Source organism: Rhinoraja longicauda, chromosome 21 (genome assembly GCF_053455715.1).
Source record: "Rhinoraja longicauda isolate Sanriku21f chromosome 21, sRhiLon1.1, whole genome shotgun sequence".
In the NCBI taxonomy this organism is placed as follows: domain Eukaryota; kingdom Metazoa; phylum Chordata; class Chondrichthyes; order Rajiformes; family Arhynchobatidae; genus Rhinoraja; species Rhinoraja longicauda.
Window position 1 is genome coordinate 12396490 of NC_135973.1, and position 10565 is coordinate 12407054.

At 50.8% G+C, this 10565-nt stretch overlaps 1 protein-coding gene across 2 annotated transcripts in view; it reads right to left on the bottom strand.

Moving 5' to 3' along the window:
* Positions 1–3015, bottom strand: part of LOC144604246 (uncharacterized) — a 26776-nt gene extending 23761 nt beyond the window's left edge. Inside the window, exons 1-2 of one of the 2 annotated variants that reach the window (XM_078418470.1) lie at positions 2867–2879; positions 2229–2322 (exon numbers count right to left, since the gene is read on the bottom strand). The gene's annotated coding sequence lies outside the window, so the exon portion shown is untranslated. Of the gene's footprint in view, positions 1–2228; positions 2323–2866 lie in introns of both variants that reach the window. The other variant, XM_078418469.1, reaches the window with a different exon arrangement.
* Positions 3016–10565: the final 7550 nt, after the last annotated feature.

Sequence of the window (10565 nt, forward strand, 5' to 3'; positions counted from 1 at the left end):
GTCTTGGGTCTTCAGGCTGAAGGGTTCTTCTGAAGGAGAGTTTTCGCCCATCGCCCGTCAATGGCAACAGGCTCACAGGCCAACACCTCCTCCAGCTTCCTCTCCCAAGTCCACAGCACCCTGACCGGGAAAGCCTGGAGAATGGTTGTCTCGACCCGAAACATCACCCCGTCCTTCTCTCCAGAGTTGCCGCCTGTCCCGCTGAGTTACTCCAGCTGGTTTTTTTTATGTGTCTATCTTCGGGAAATGCGTTGTTGGGTCTAAATCCTGGAACTCGCCCCCAAACATCGACAGGCAGGACCGCGTTGTTTTGGAAATCTGCCCGCCGCCGACCTTCTGGAGGGCAATGAGACCCGGGCTTCAAATGGTTCCCAGAGCTAGGAACATGAATTCCCCAAAAAGAAAAGCCACTTCCACAGTGAGGCAGTCTCAATTCTCCCATTCTCCCCCCCCCCCCCCCCCCCACCCCACCCACCCCCTCTGGCACTGATAGAAATCAGTCAGGTCTGGGAGAGCACTTCCCTCGACACTTGCCTTGGAAGGGGTCACCAGCCCCCCCCTTTCATCACACAGCCCCTGCCCACGATTTAGTGGGTTCACACCCTCCACTCTGCCCCCTCCAAGGGTGCGGCGTCCCTCAGTCTCTCCGCTCCCCCCCCCCCCCCCCCCCCCCCCCCCCTCCTCAACAACCCACCGCCTCTTGCAGGAACTGGACTGCTATGAGGAAACTGAGACCAGGAAAAACTTTTTCAGTCAGAGAGTTGTTGAATCTGCGGAATTCTCTGCCTCAGAAGGCAGTGGAGGCCAATTCTCTGAATGCATTCAAGAGAGAGCTGGATAGAGCTCTTAATCTTTTACCCAGGGGAGGGAATCAAGAACCAGAGGACCATAGGTTTTAAAGTGAGAGGGGCCAAGGTTTAATAGACCTTTAATATAAGGAACGAGCTGCCAAAGGAAGGTATTTATTCACAAAATGCTGGAGTAACTCAGCGGGTCAGGCAGCATCTCAGGGGAGAAGGAATGGGTGACGTTTCGGGTCGAGACCCTTCTTCAGACTGATGTCAGGGGGGGGGGGGACAAAGGAAGGATATAAGGTGGAGACAGGAAGATAGAGGGAGAACTGGGAAGGGGAGGCCTTAACCAACCTAGAGAGCTAGATAGAGCTCTTAAGGATAGGGGAGTCAGGGGGTATGGGGAGAAGGCAGGAACGGGGTACTGATTGAGAATGATCAGCCATGATCACATTGAATGGTGGTCCGTTCAGCGCCGTCTCTCCGCCCGCCCCCCCCCCCCCCCCCCCCCCCCCCCCCCCCCCCCCCCCCCGTCTCTGGGCAGTGTTTCCCTGGGTGCCTGTGCGCTTCTCCGACAGTGCCCCCACCCCCAGCCCACGCTTCCAGTCCCCGTGGAGATAACCCTGACCACGTTACAACAGGGATAATGGCCAGCTTTCACCACCGCGTCCCGGTAGCTTGTGACAAACAGACAATAGACAACAGACAATAGGTGCAGGAGGAGGCCATTCGGCCCTTCGAGCCAGCACCGCCATTCAATGTGATCATGGCTGATCATTCTCGATCAGTACCCCCGTTCCTGCCTTCTCCCCATACCCCCTGACTCCGCTATCCTTAAGAGCTCTATCTAGCTCTCTCTCTTGAATGCATTCAGAGAATTGGCCTCCACTGCCTTCTGAGGCTGAGAATTCCACAGATTCACAACTCTCTGACTGGAAAAGTTTTTCCTCATCTCCGTTCTAAATTGGCCTACCACCCTTATTCTTAAACTGTGGCCCTTAAACTGTGGCCCCTTGTTCTGGACTCCCCCAACATTGGGAACATGTTTCCCTGCCTCTAACGTGTCCAACCGCTTAATAATCTTATACGTTTCGATAAGATCTCCTCTCATCCTTCTAAATTCCAGTGTATACAAGCCTAGTCGATCCAGTCTTTCAACATATGACAGTCCCGCCATTCCGGGAATTAACCTAGTAAACCTACGCTGCACGCCCTCAATAGCAAGAATATCCTTCCTCAACCCGGGTCTCTCAAACGAAAGAGAAAGGGGCCACAACAAAACAAAAAAACAAAACCCCACGAAAGTGGCATCAAACTTTAAAATATATATATATATAAAGAGCGATGTCATGTGTGTGTTTTAACAGCAGCGACTTGTTGAACATTATGGCAACGAGGTATCCCAGCCTGAAGAAGGGTCTCGACCCGAAGCCTCACCCATTCCTTCTCTCCTGAGACGCTGCCTGACCCGCTGAGTTACTCCAGCATTTTGTGACACCTTCGATTTGTACCAGCATCTGCAGTTATGTTCCTACACATTAAGGCAACTCATTAACGTCGCTCCTTGTTGATAAATCTTGAATAAATTCCGAGCAAAACGATTAAATCAAATCTTGGGGGGGGGGGGGGGAGGTCACAAAATGCAGGAGTAACTCAGTGGGTCAATCAAATCTTGTCTCTGTCTCTCTCTGTCTCTCTCTGTCTCTCTCTGTCTCTCTCTGTCTCTCTCTGTCTCTCTCTGTCTCTCTCTGTCTCTCTCTGTCTCTCTCTGTCTCTCTCTGTCTCTCTCTGTCTCTCTCTGTCTCTCTCTGTCTCTCTCTGTCTCTCTCTGTCTCTCTCTCTGTCTCTCTCTGTCTCTCTCTGTCTCTCTCTCTGTCTCTCTCTCTGTCAGCGGGTCAATTAAATCTTGTCTCTCTCTCTCTCTGTCTCTCTCTGTCTCTCTCTCCCTCTCTCTCTCTCTCTCTCTCTCTCTCTCTCTCTCTCTCTCTCTCTCTCTAATAGATATATATCTATCTCTCTCTCTCTCTCTCTCTCCCCCTAAACGCGTCCAAATGAGCCCCTCGTGTGAAACTGACCTGAGCGTGTGGATCACCAGTTGATCCCCGTGCGATGACTGTGGATTGTTGGAGGAAGTTCAAATATTTTTGAGAGGAGAGAGAAAAACCCAAAGTGAATGTTGTCGGGGAGATTTGCATGCTCACTTCCCCATCTCCGCTCCGCCACTCCTCCACGACTCTCCAGTTAATACATTGCGTGTCTGGCCCGGAGATTTAACTCTTTGTGCGAAGGTAGACACCACAAAAACCAAACAAAGCTGGAGTAGGAAAATAACTGCAGATGCCGGTGCAAATCGAAAGTGTCACAACGTGATGGAGTAACTCAGCGGGTCAGGCAGCATCTCAGGAGAGGAGGAGTGGTTAACTCAGCGGGTCAGGCAGCATCTCAGGAGAGGAGGAGTGGTTAACTCAGCGGGTCAGGCAGCATCTCAGGAGAGGAGGAATGGTTAACTCAGCGGGTCAGGCAGCATCTCAGGAGAGGAGTGGTTAACTCAGCGGGTCAGGCAGCATCTCAGGAGGGAAGGAGTGGTTAACTCAGTGGGTCAGGCAGCATCTCAGGAGGGAAGGAGTGGTTAACTCAGTGGGTCAGGCAGCATCTGTGGAGAAGAGTGGTTAACTCAGTGGGTCAGGCAGCATCTCAGGAGAGGAGTGGTTAACTCAGCGGGTCAGGCAGCATCTCAGGAGGGAAGGAGTGGTTAACTCAGTGGGTCAGGCAGCATCTCAGGAGGGAAGGAGTGGTTAACTCAGTGGGTCAGGCAGCATCTGTGGAGAAGAGTGGTTAACTCAGTGGGTCAGGCAGCATCTCAGGAGAGGAGTGGTTAACTCAGCGGGTCAGGCAGCATCTCAGGAGGGAAGGAGTGGTTAACTCAGCGGGTCAGGCAGCATCTGTGGAGAGGAGTGGGTGACGTTTCGGGCCGAGACCCTTCTTTGTGCGGCTCGGAGGGGGAGAAGGCGGCGCCCTTGAGTTCACAGGCAATGCTGGTTTGCAGGAAATTCCCGAACGCCAATGAGTAAAAGCTTGACATTCACTCCCACTGTGACAGCGTGATGAGTAATCCACTGTGTGCGTGAATGCTGACTGGAAATCGCAGGTCGCTGTTCAACTTTACCAGAATAGTGTCTGATTCACCCCGCAGCCCAACCCCAACCTTCTCACTCCTTTCATCTCGCCTTTCACCTCATGCCCTCACGGGCTGCAACGAAGCCCACGTCCACCTGCCCCACACACTGGCCGTCAGATACGCCTACCTACTCCCAATCACAATGTTCATATTTCCATACAACGCGGGGGGGGGGGGGGGGGGGGGAGACCATTCGGCCCATTGAGTCTGTGCTAGATCTTAGAGCAATCCCTATCAATCCAATTACCTGTAACCTGCTCTCCGGCAGGTCTGTCTCCCCACCCCACCCCTCTCTCGTTTCTCCTGGCTCACCAGGGGTCCAGCATTTTGTGTCTATCTTTGGCGCAGACCAGCATCTGCAGTTCCTTCCTGCGTTATTTATAGTATACTAGCCCACTTGTCTTTGTGGGATTACGGACCAAGCGGCTACGGACTTCATTGCCACAATAGCCGATACCATCATCCCCATCATCCCCAGGTTAAGGGTCAGTATCTTCCCTAACCAAAAACCCTGGGTGGACAGGTCTATTCGCGTGGCCTTGAATGCTCGCACCGCTGCTTACAACTCCGGCCTGGCATCCGGCAACATGGACGACTACAAGGGAGAGTCCTACCGACTGCGAAGGGCAGTGAAGGATGCAAAAAGGAGGTACCGGGACAAGATGGAGTCACAGATGGAGCAGCAGGACACCAGGCGCCTTTGGCAGGGGCTACGGACTATAACTAGCTACAGGTCCAGCACCCCCTCAACCGGAAGTGCCGGCTCCTCCTTAGCTGATGACCTGAACTCTTTTTACGCATGGTTTGAGACGGGTAACACCACCAGCTCGCCGTCTAAAAACAGCACTGAGGGGGCGCTGGCTAGCGAGGCTGGAGGGGGATCCACCGCCGGGGATGTGCACACATTCTCGGTGTCCGAGCACGAGGTGAGGTGGGCTGTGACGCGTGTGAACACGAGGAAAGCTGGAGGCCCAGATGGTATATCTGGGCGAGTACTAAAGTCTTGTGCTACTCAGCTTGCTCCAGTGCTCACCACAATATTCAACCTCTCCTTGGCCAAGTCCGTGGTCCCTGCATGCTTCAAAAGATCCATTATTGTACCGGTGCCAAAGAATGCCTCTCCAGCGTGTTTAAATGACTACCGACCGGTGGCCCTCACCTCGGTTGTCATGAAATGCTTTGAGAGGCTAGTCAAGAAGCACATCTGCGCCCTCCTTCCTCGCAACATGGACCCACTACAGTTCGCATACCGTCCGAACAGGTCCACGGATGATGCGGTCTCCCAGGTTCTGCACACCGCTCTCTCTCATCTGGACAGCCAGGGGGGCTATGTGAGGATGCTGTTCATTGACTTTAGTTCAGCATTCAACACAATAGTCCCCAGCAGACTGGTTGAGAAGCTGCTGGAACTGGGGCTTAGCACTCCTCTGAGTGCCTGGGTCCTGGACTTTCTCACCGCCAGGACCCAAGTGGTCAGGATGGGGGAACACACATCTAGCTACCTCACCCTGAACATAGGATCCCCCCAGGGCTGCGTCCTTAGCCCCCTACTGTACTCCCTGTACACACATGACTGTGGGGCCAGGTTCAGCTCAAACTCCATCATCAAGTTTGCTGATGACACTGTGGTGGTGGGCCGGATCTCCAACAACGATGAGAAGGCCTACCGGGAGGAGGTGGCTGATCTGGCACTCTGGTGTCAGGACAATAACCTCCTCTTGAATGTCACTAAAACAAAGGAGTTGATTGTGGACTTCAGAAGGGCTAAACATCCAAGGACGTACACGCCACTGGAGATAAATGGGTCTACTGTGGATAGGGTGAGCAGTTTTAAATACTTGGGAGTCCGCATCACAGAGGATCTGACATGGACAACACACATTGCCGCACTGGTGGGTAAGGCAAAGCAGCACTTTTACCACCTTAGACAGCTGAGGAAATTCAGAGTGTCTCTGAGGATCCTTCATTGCTTCTACTCTGGGGCTGTAGAGAGCATCCTGTCCGGCAACATTACAGTCTGGTTTGGGAACAGCTCTGCCCAGGACAGGATGGCCCTGCAGAGAGTGGTGCGTTCGGTAGAACGCACCATGGGAACTACACTCGTCCCCCTGCAGGACCTATACATCAGGAGGTGCAGATCCAGAGCAAGCAAGATCATGAGGGACCCCTGCCACCCCAGTAACGGACTGTTCCGTATGCTACGGTCAGGCAAACGCCTCCGCTGTCACGCTGTGAAAACGGAGAGGATGAGACGGAGTTTCTTCCCACAGGCCATCAGGACTGTCAACTTTTATAACTCCAGAGTCTAAATTTTTGTCTACACTATAGTAACTTATTAACTTTATTTATATGCTGTAACTGTAATTCTTTTTTGTGCACAATCCGCAGGCATTGCCACTTTCATTTCACTGCACATCGTGTATGTGTATGTGACAAATAAACTTGACTTGACTTGACTTGGATGTGGGTGGAAACCGAAGCACCCGGAGGAAACTCGTGCGGTCACAGAGAGAGAACCTGCAAACTCCACGCAGACAGCAGCGAAGGTCAGGATTTAACCTGGGACACACTGTGCCACGCAGTGATCGAGGTGGAGTTGTGGTGTGCCTCAGTGATGCAGGTTGCACTGCTGGTTGGATCACTCCTCCTTCGCCACTACACCAGTTCCACCTTCAGCTCACTCTGTTTCTCAGTCATGACTTGAAAGCCCAGCTTTGATCAAAAATTAGTCATGTGCCTCACTGTGGAATTTTCTGCCTCAGAAGGCAGTGGAGGCCAATTACCTGGATGCTTTCAAGAGAGAGTTAGATACAGCTCTTAAAGATAGCGGAGTCATGGGATATGGGGAGAGGGCAGGAACGGGGTACTGATTGTGAATGAGCAGCAATGATCACAGTGAATGGCGGTGCTGGCTCGAAGGGCCGAATGGCCTACTCCTGCACCTATTGTCCATTGTCTATTTTTGTGTGTTGTGTGATTACACTTCCTTGAGGTAGGCAGTCTGAAGAAGGGACTCGACCCGAAACGTCACCCATTCCTTCTCTCCCGAGATGCTGCCTGACCCGCTGAGTTACTCCGGCATTTTGTGTCACACTTCCTTGAGGCATCGCGGGAGATTGTTCTTATTGAAAGGCACTACTGTGTGCGAGTGCACACTTGGTAAACCTGAACTATAGTAACCTCCACAAACCTCGCGCAACTGCCGAATCCGGTGAATCAACAACAAAGGGAGTCGAGTTGGAACCTGGAACAAGTAAAATAAACAGCTGGAAGATCTCAGCTGGTCCGACGGCATCTGTGACGGCACAAGGGACTGTCCAATGGGAACGTCAACCAGATCTTTGCCTTCACAGATGCTGCTCAACCTGCTGGGTTCCCCCAGGGGTTTAGAATCATAGAGTCGTACAGCACGTAAACAGGCCCTTCGTCCCAACTCGTCCACGCCGATCAAGTTGCCTCATCTAAGCTAGGTCCACTTGCCTGCATTTGGCCCTTAACCCTCCAAACCTTTCCTATCCACTTACATGTCCAAGCGTCATTTTACCACTGTTTTCATACCTGCCTCAACTACCTCCTTTGGCAGCTGTGGCTGGGAACAGATTGACAGAGGAACTATCTAAAGTTGGAGAAGTCAATGTTCATACCGCTGGGCTGCAAGCTGCCCAAGCGAAATATGAGGTGCTGTTCCTCCAATTTGCGGTGGGCCTCACTATGGCACTGGAGGAGGCCCATGACAGAAAGGTCAGAATGGGAGTGGGAGGGGGAGTTGAAGTACTCAGCCACAGGGAGATCAGGTTGGTTAAGGCCTCCCCTTCCCAGTTCTCCCTCCATCTTCCTGTCTCCACCTATATCCTTCCTTTGTCCCGCCCCCTGACATCAGTCTGAAGAAGGGTCTCGACCCGAAACGTTACCTATTCCTTCTCTCCCGAGATGCTGCCTGACCCGCTGAGTTACTCCAGCATTTTGTGAATAAATACCTTCCTTTGGCAGCTCGTTCCTTATACGCACCGTCTATTAAACCTTGCCCCTCTCACTTTAAACCTATGTCCTCTGGTTCTTGATTCCCCTCTCCTGGGTAAAAGATTACTGGAGGGGAATGAAGAACCTTCTTTTTTTAAACAATTGTTAACACAGTCCACTGTAAATTACCATCTAAGGAACTGGTTTGTCCTCACAGATCTGAATGGAGTACTTTATAAGTAGCAGTTAGTAGGTAATGATACACAATTCTCTCGCACTGCAAAAGCAAAGTGCTGGAGGAACTGAACTAGTCAGGCAGCATCAGTAGAGAGGATGGGCAGACAATGTTTTGGATTGGGACCCTTCCCAAAACAAAGCTGAAACATTGCCTGTCCATTCCCTTCATGGACGCTGCCTGGCCCGCTGAGTTCCTCCAGCACTTCGTTTTTCAGCTCATGATTCCAGCATCTGCAGTTTTCCTGTGTGCCTCTCTCTCACTGCACCTGGACTCTTCACCCTCTATTGAAAGCACAAGATATGCAGGTAGTTAACAGATGCTATTACATGGTGAGATCACTTCTGAAGCCGCACCCAATCATTTACACATAATGTGGGCGGCACAGTGGAGCGGAGTTGCCTTACAGCGCCAGAGACCCAGGTTTGATCCTGACCACGTGTGCTGTCTGTATGGAGTTTGTACGTTCTCCCCGTGACTGCATGGGTTTTCTCCGGGTGCTCCAGTTTCCTCCCACGTTGCAGAGACGTGCAGATTTGTAGGTTAATTGGCTTCTGTAAGTTGCCCCACGTGTGTAGGATTGAATGATTGTGCCACTACCTTCGGGGAATAAGGTACAGGAGCCTGAAAACTGTTACCTCCAGGTTCAAGAACAGCATCTTCCCATCAGCCATTAACCAGTACAACCCTAAACACAACACGTCCTCAACACTAACCAAAATGGACCTTGGATAAGGCTGTACTCCTGGTTACACTGTTATGGTCTGGTTTATCTAGTGCAACTGGTAATTTACTGTATATATATTTGTTGTGCTGTTGCATGAACTATGGCTGTAAATCTGCTGCAGGTAAGAATATAATCGCTCAAGTCCCGGTGCATATGACATTTGAACACTTTTGACTCGTGACTCTTAATAGCCAACCTGTTGTACTGGTGCTGGGTTAGTGATGGGTGATTTAGCTGATTCATGCTCTGCGTTTATGTGGGTGTGTGTACGCAGGCACGCATGTGTACATACTTGTATGTGTGTGGATGTGCATGTGTATGTGTGGTTGTGAGTGTGTGTGTTTTAGTTTGTCTGTGCATCTGCGTGTCTATATATATATATCTTTGTGCCAATGTGTTAATGTGCATATCTGTGTGTGCACTGCTGTGTGTGTTTGTGTCTGTGTGTTTACGTTTGTGTGCTTCCATGTGTGCCTGTGTATTTGTCCACATCTGTATGCACACGTGTGAATGTATGCATGCATGCACATGTGTGTGGTGCATGTATTTATGTGTGCATGTGCATACATGTTCATATGCCTGTGTGCGGGGTTGTGTTTGTTTGTTTGTGTGTGTGTTTGTGTTGTGTGTGTATGTGTGTTGTGTGTGTTGTGTGTCTGTGTTTGTTTGCATGCGTGTGTGTGTTGTGTGTGTGTGGCTGTGTTTGCGTGTGTGTTTATTTGTGTGTGTGTGTGTGTGTGTTGAGTGTGTGTGGCTGTGATTGTTTGCGTGTGTGTTGTGTTTGCGTGTGTGTGTGTGTGTTGTGTGTGTGTGTGTTGTGTGTGTGTGTGTGTGTGTGTATGTGTATGTATTTTTAGGCTCTACATGATTTTGCACCAGTCTGCCTGTGCCGACTGCCTGGGGATGCAGGCGTGGAAATGGCCTGAGGTGCTTGTGCTCAGTGAGATCTGAATCTCTAACAAAGTCCATCCTAGAGTGCGCAAACTGTGTCTGAATCTGTCCATTCACTGAACATCTGCCTGTTTAAATCAGGCCCCTTTATGTAGTTCCAGTAGCACACGTGAGGCACACGGTGGTCATCAAAGTGTGAGCATTCAGGGACACCTCACACATCGTCTCTGGAATTTACTGTTGACATGACTACCATTCATCGTGTTCGCCATGGTATTATTCCGTGCTGCTTTTACTGGCCAAGGTGAACTTTGATGGGTGTGAAGAAGAAATCAAGCGGTGCTGTTTACTTTTGATCCAATCCACTGATGCAATCCCAACTGTGGACTCTTATCTGCTTGGCCTCCTGTTGCAAGACCACATGGGTAGGAGAGATAAAGTTTACTTCTCTATTGCTACATGTTTGGTGACCGTTGGCTGAAAATACTTTTCTTTAAGCTGCAGTCTACCCATGTTATCGCGGACCTCTTTCTAACGGAATCCGTTGTAAGCAAGGCGTCCGTTTGTATCGGGAACCAGGGAGAGGAGAGAGGTAGAAGAGTGGCAAGGGAGCGACTCATCCTTGATTATGCTGGTGGCCTTGCCGAGGCAATGTGAGGTGAAAATGGAGACATTGGAGTTCTTCCATAACCTTACTTTTCAATTTCTTCCATATCACCCTTTACATCTCCATTTAATGCAACTTTAGTTGGTAAACAATTCAGAATATCTGGAGTTCAGATC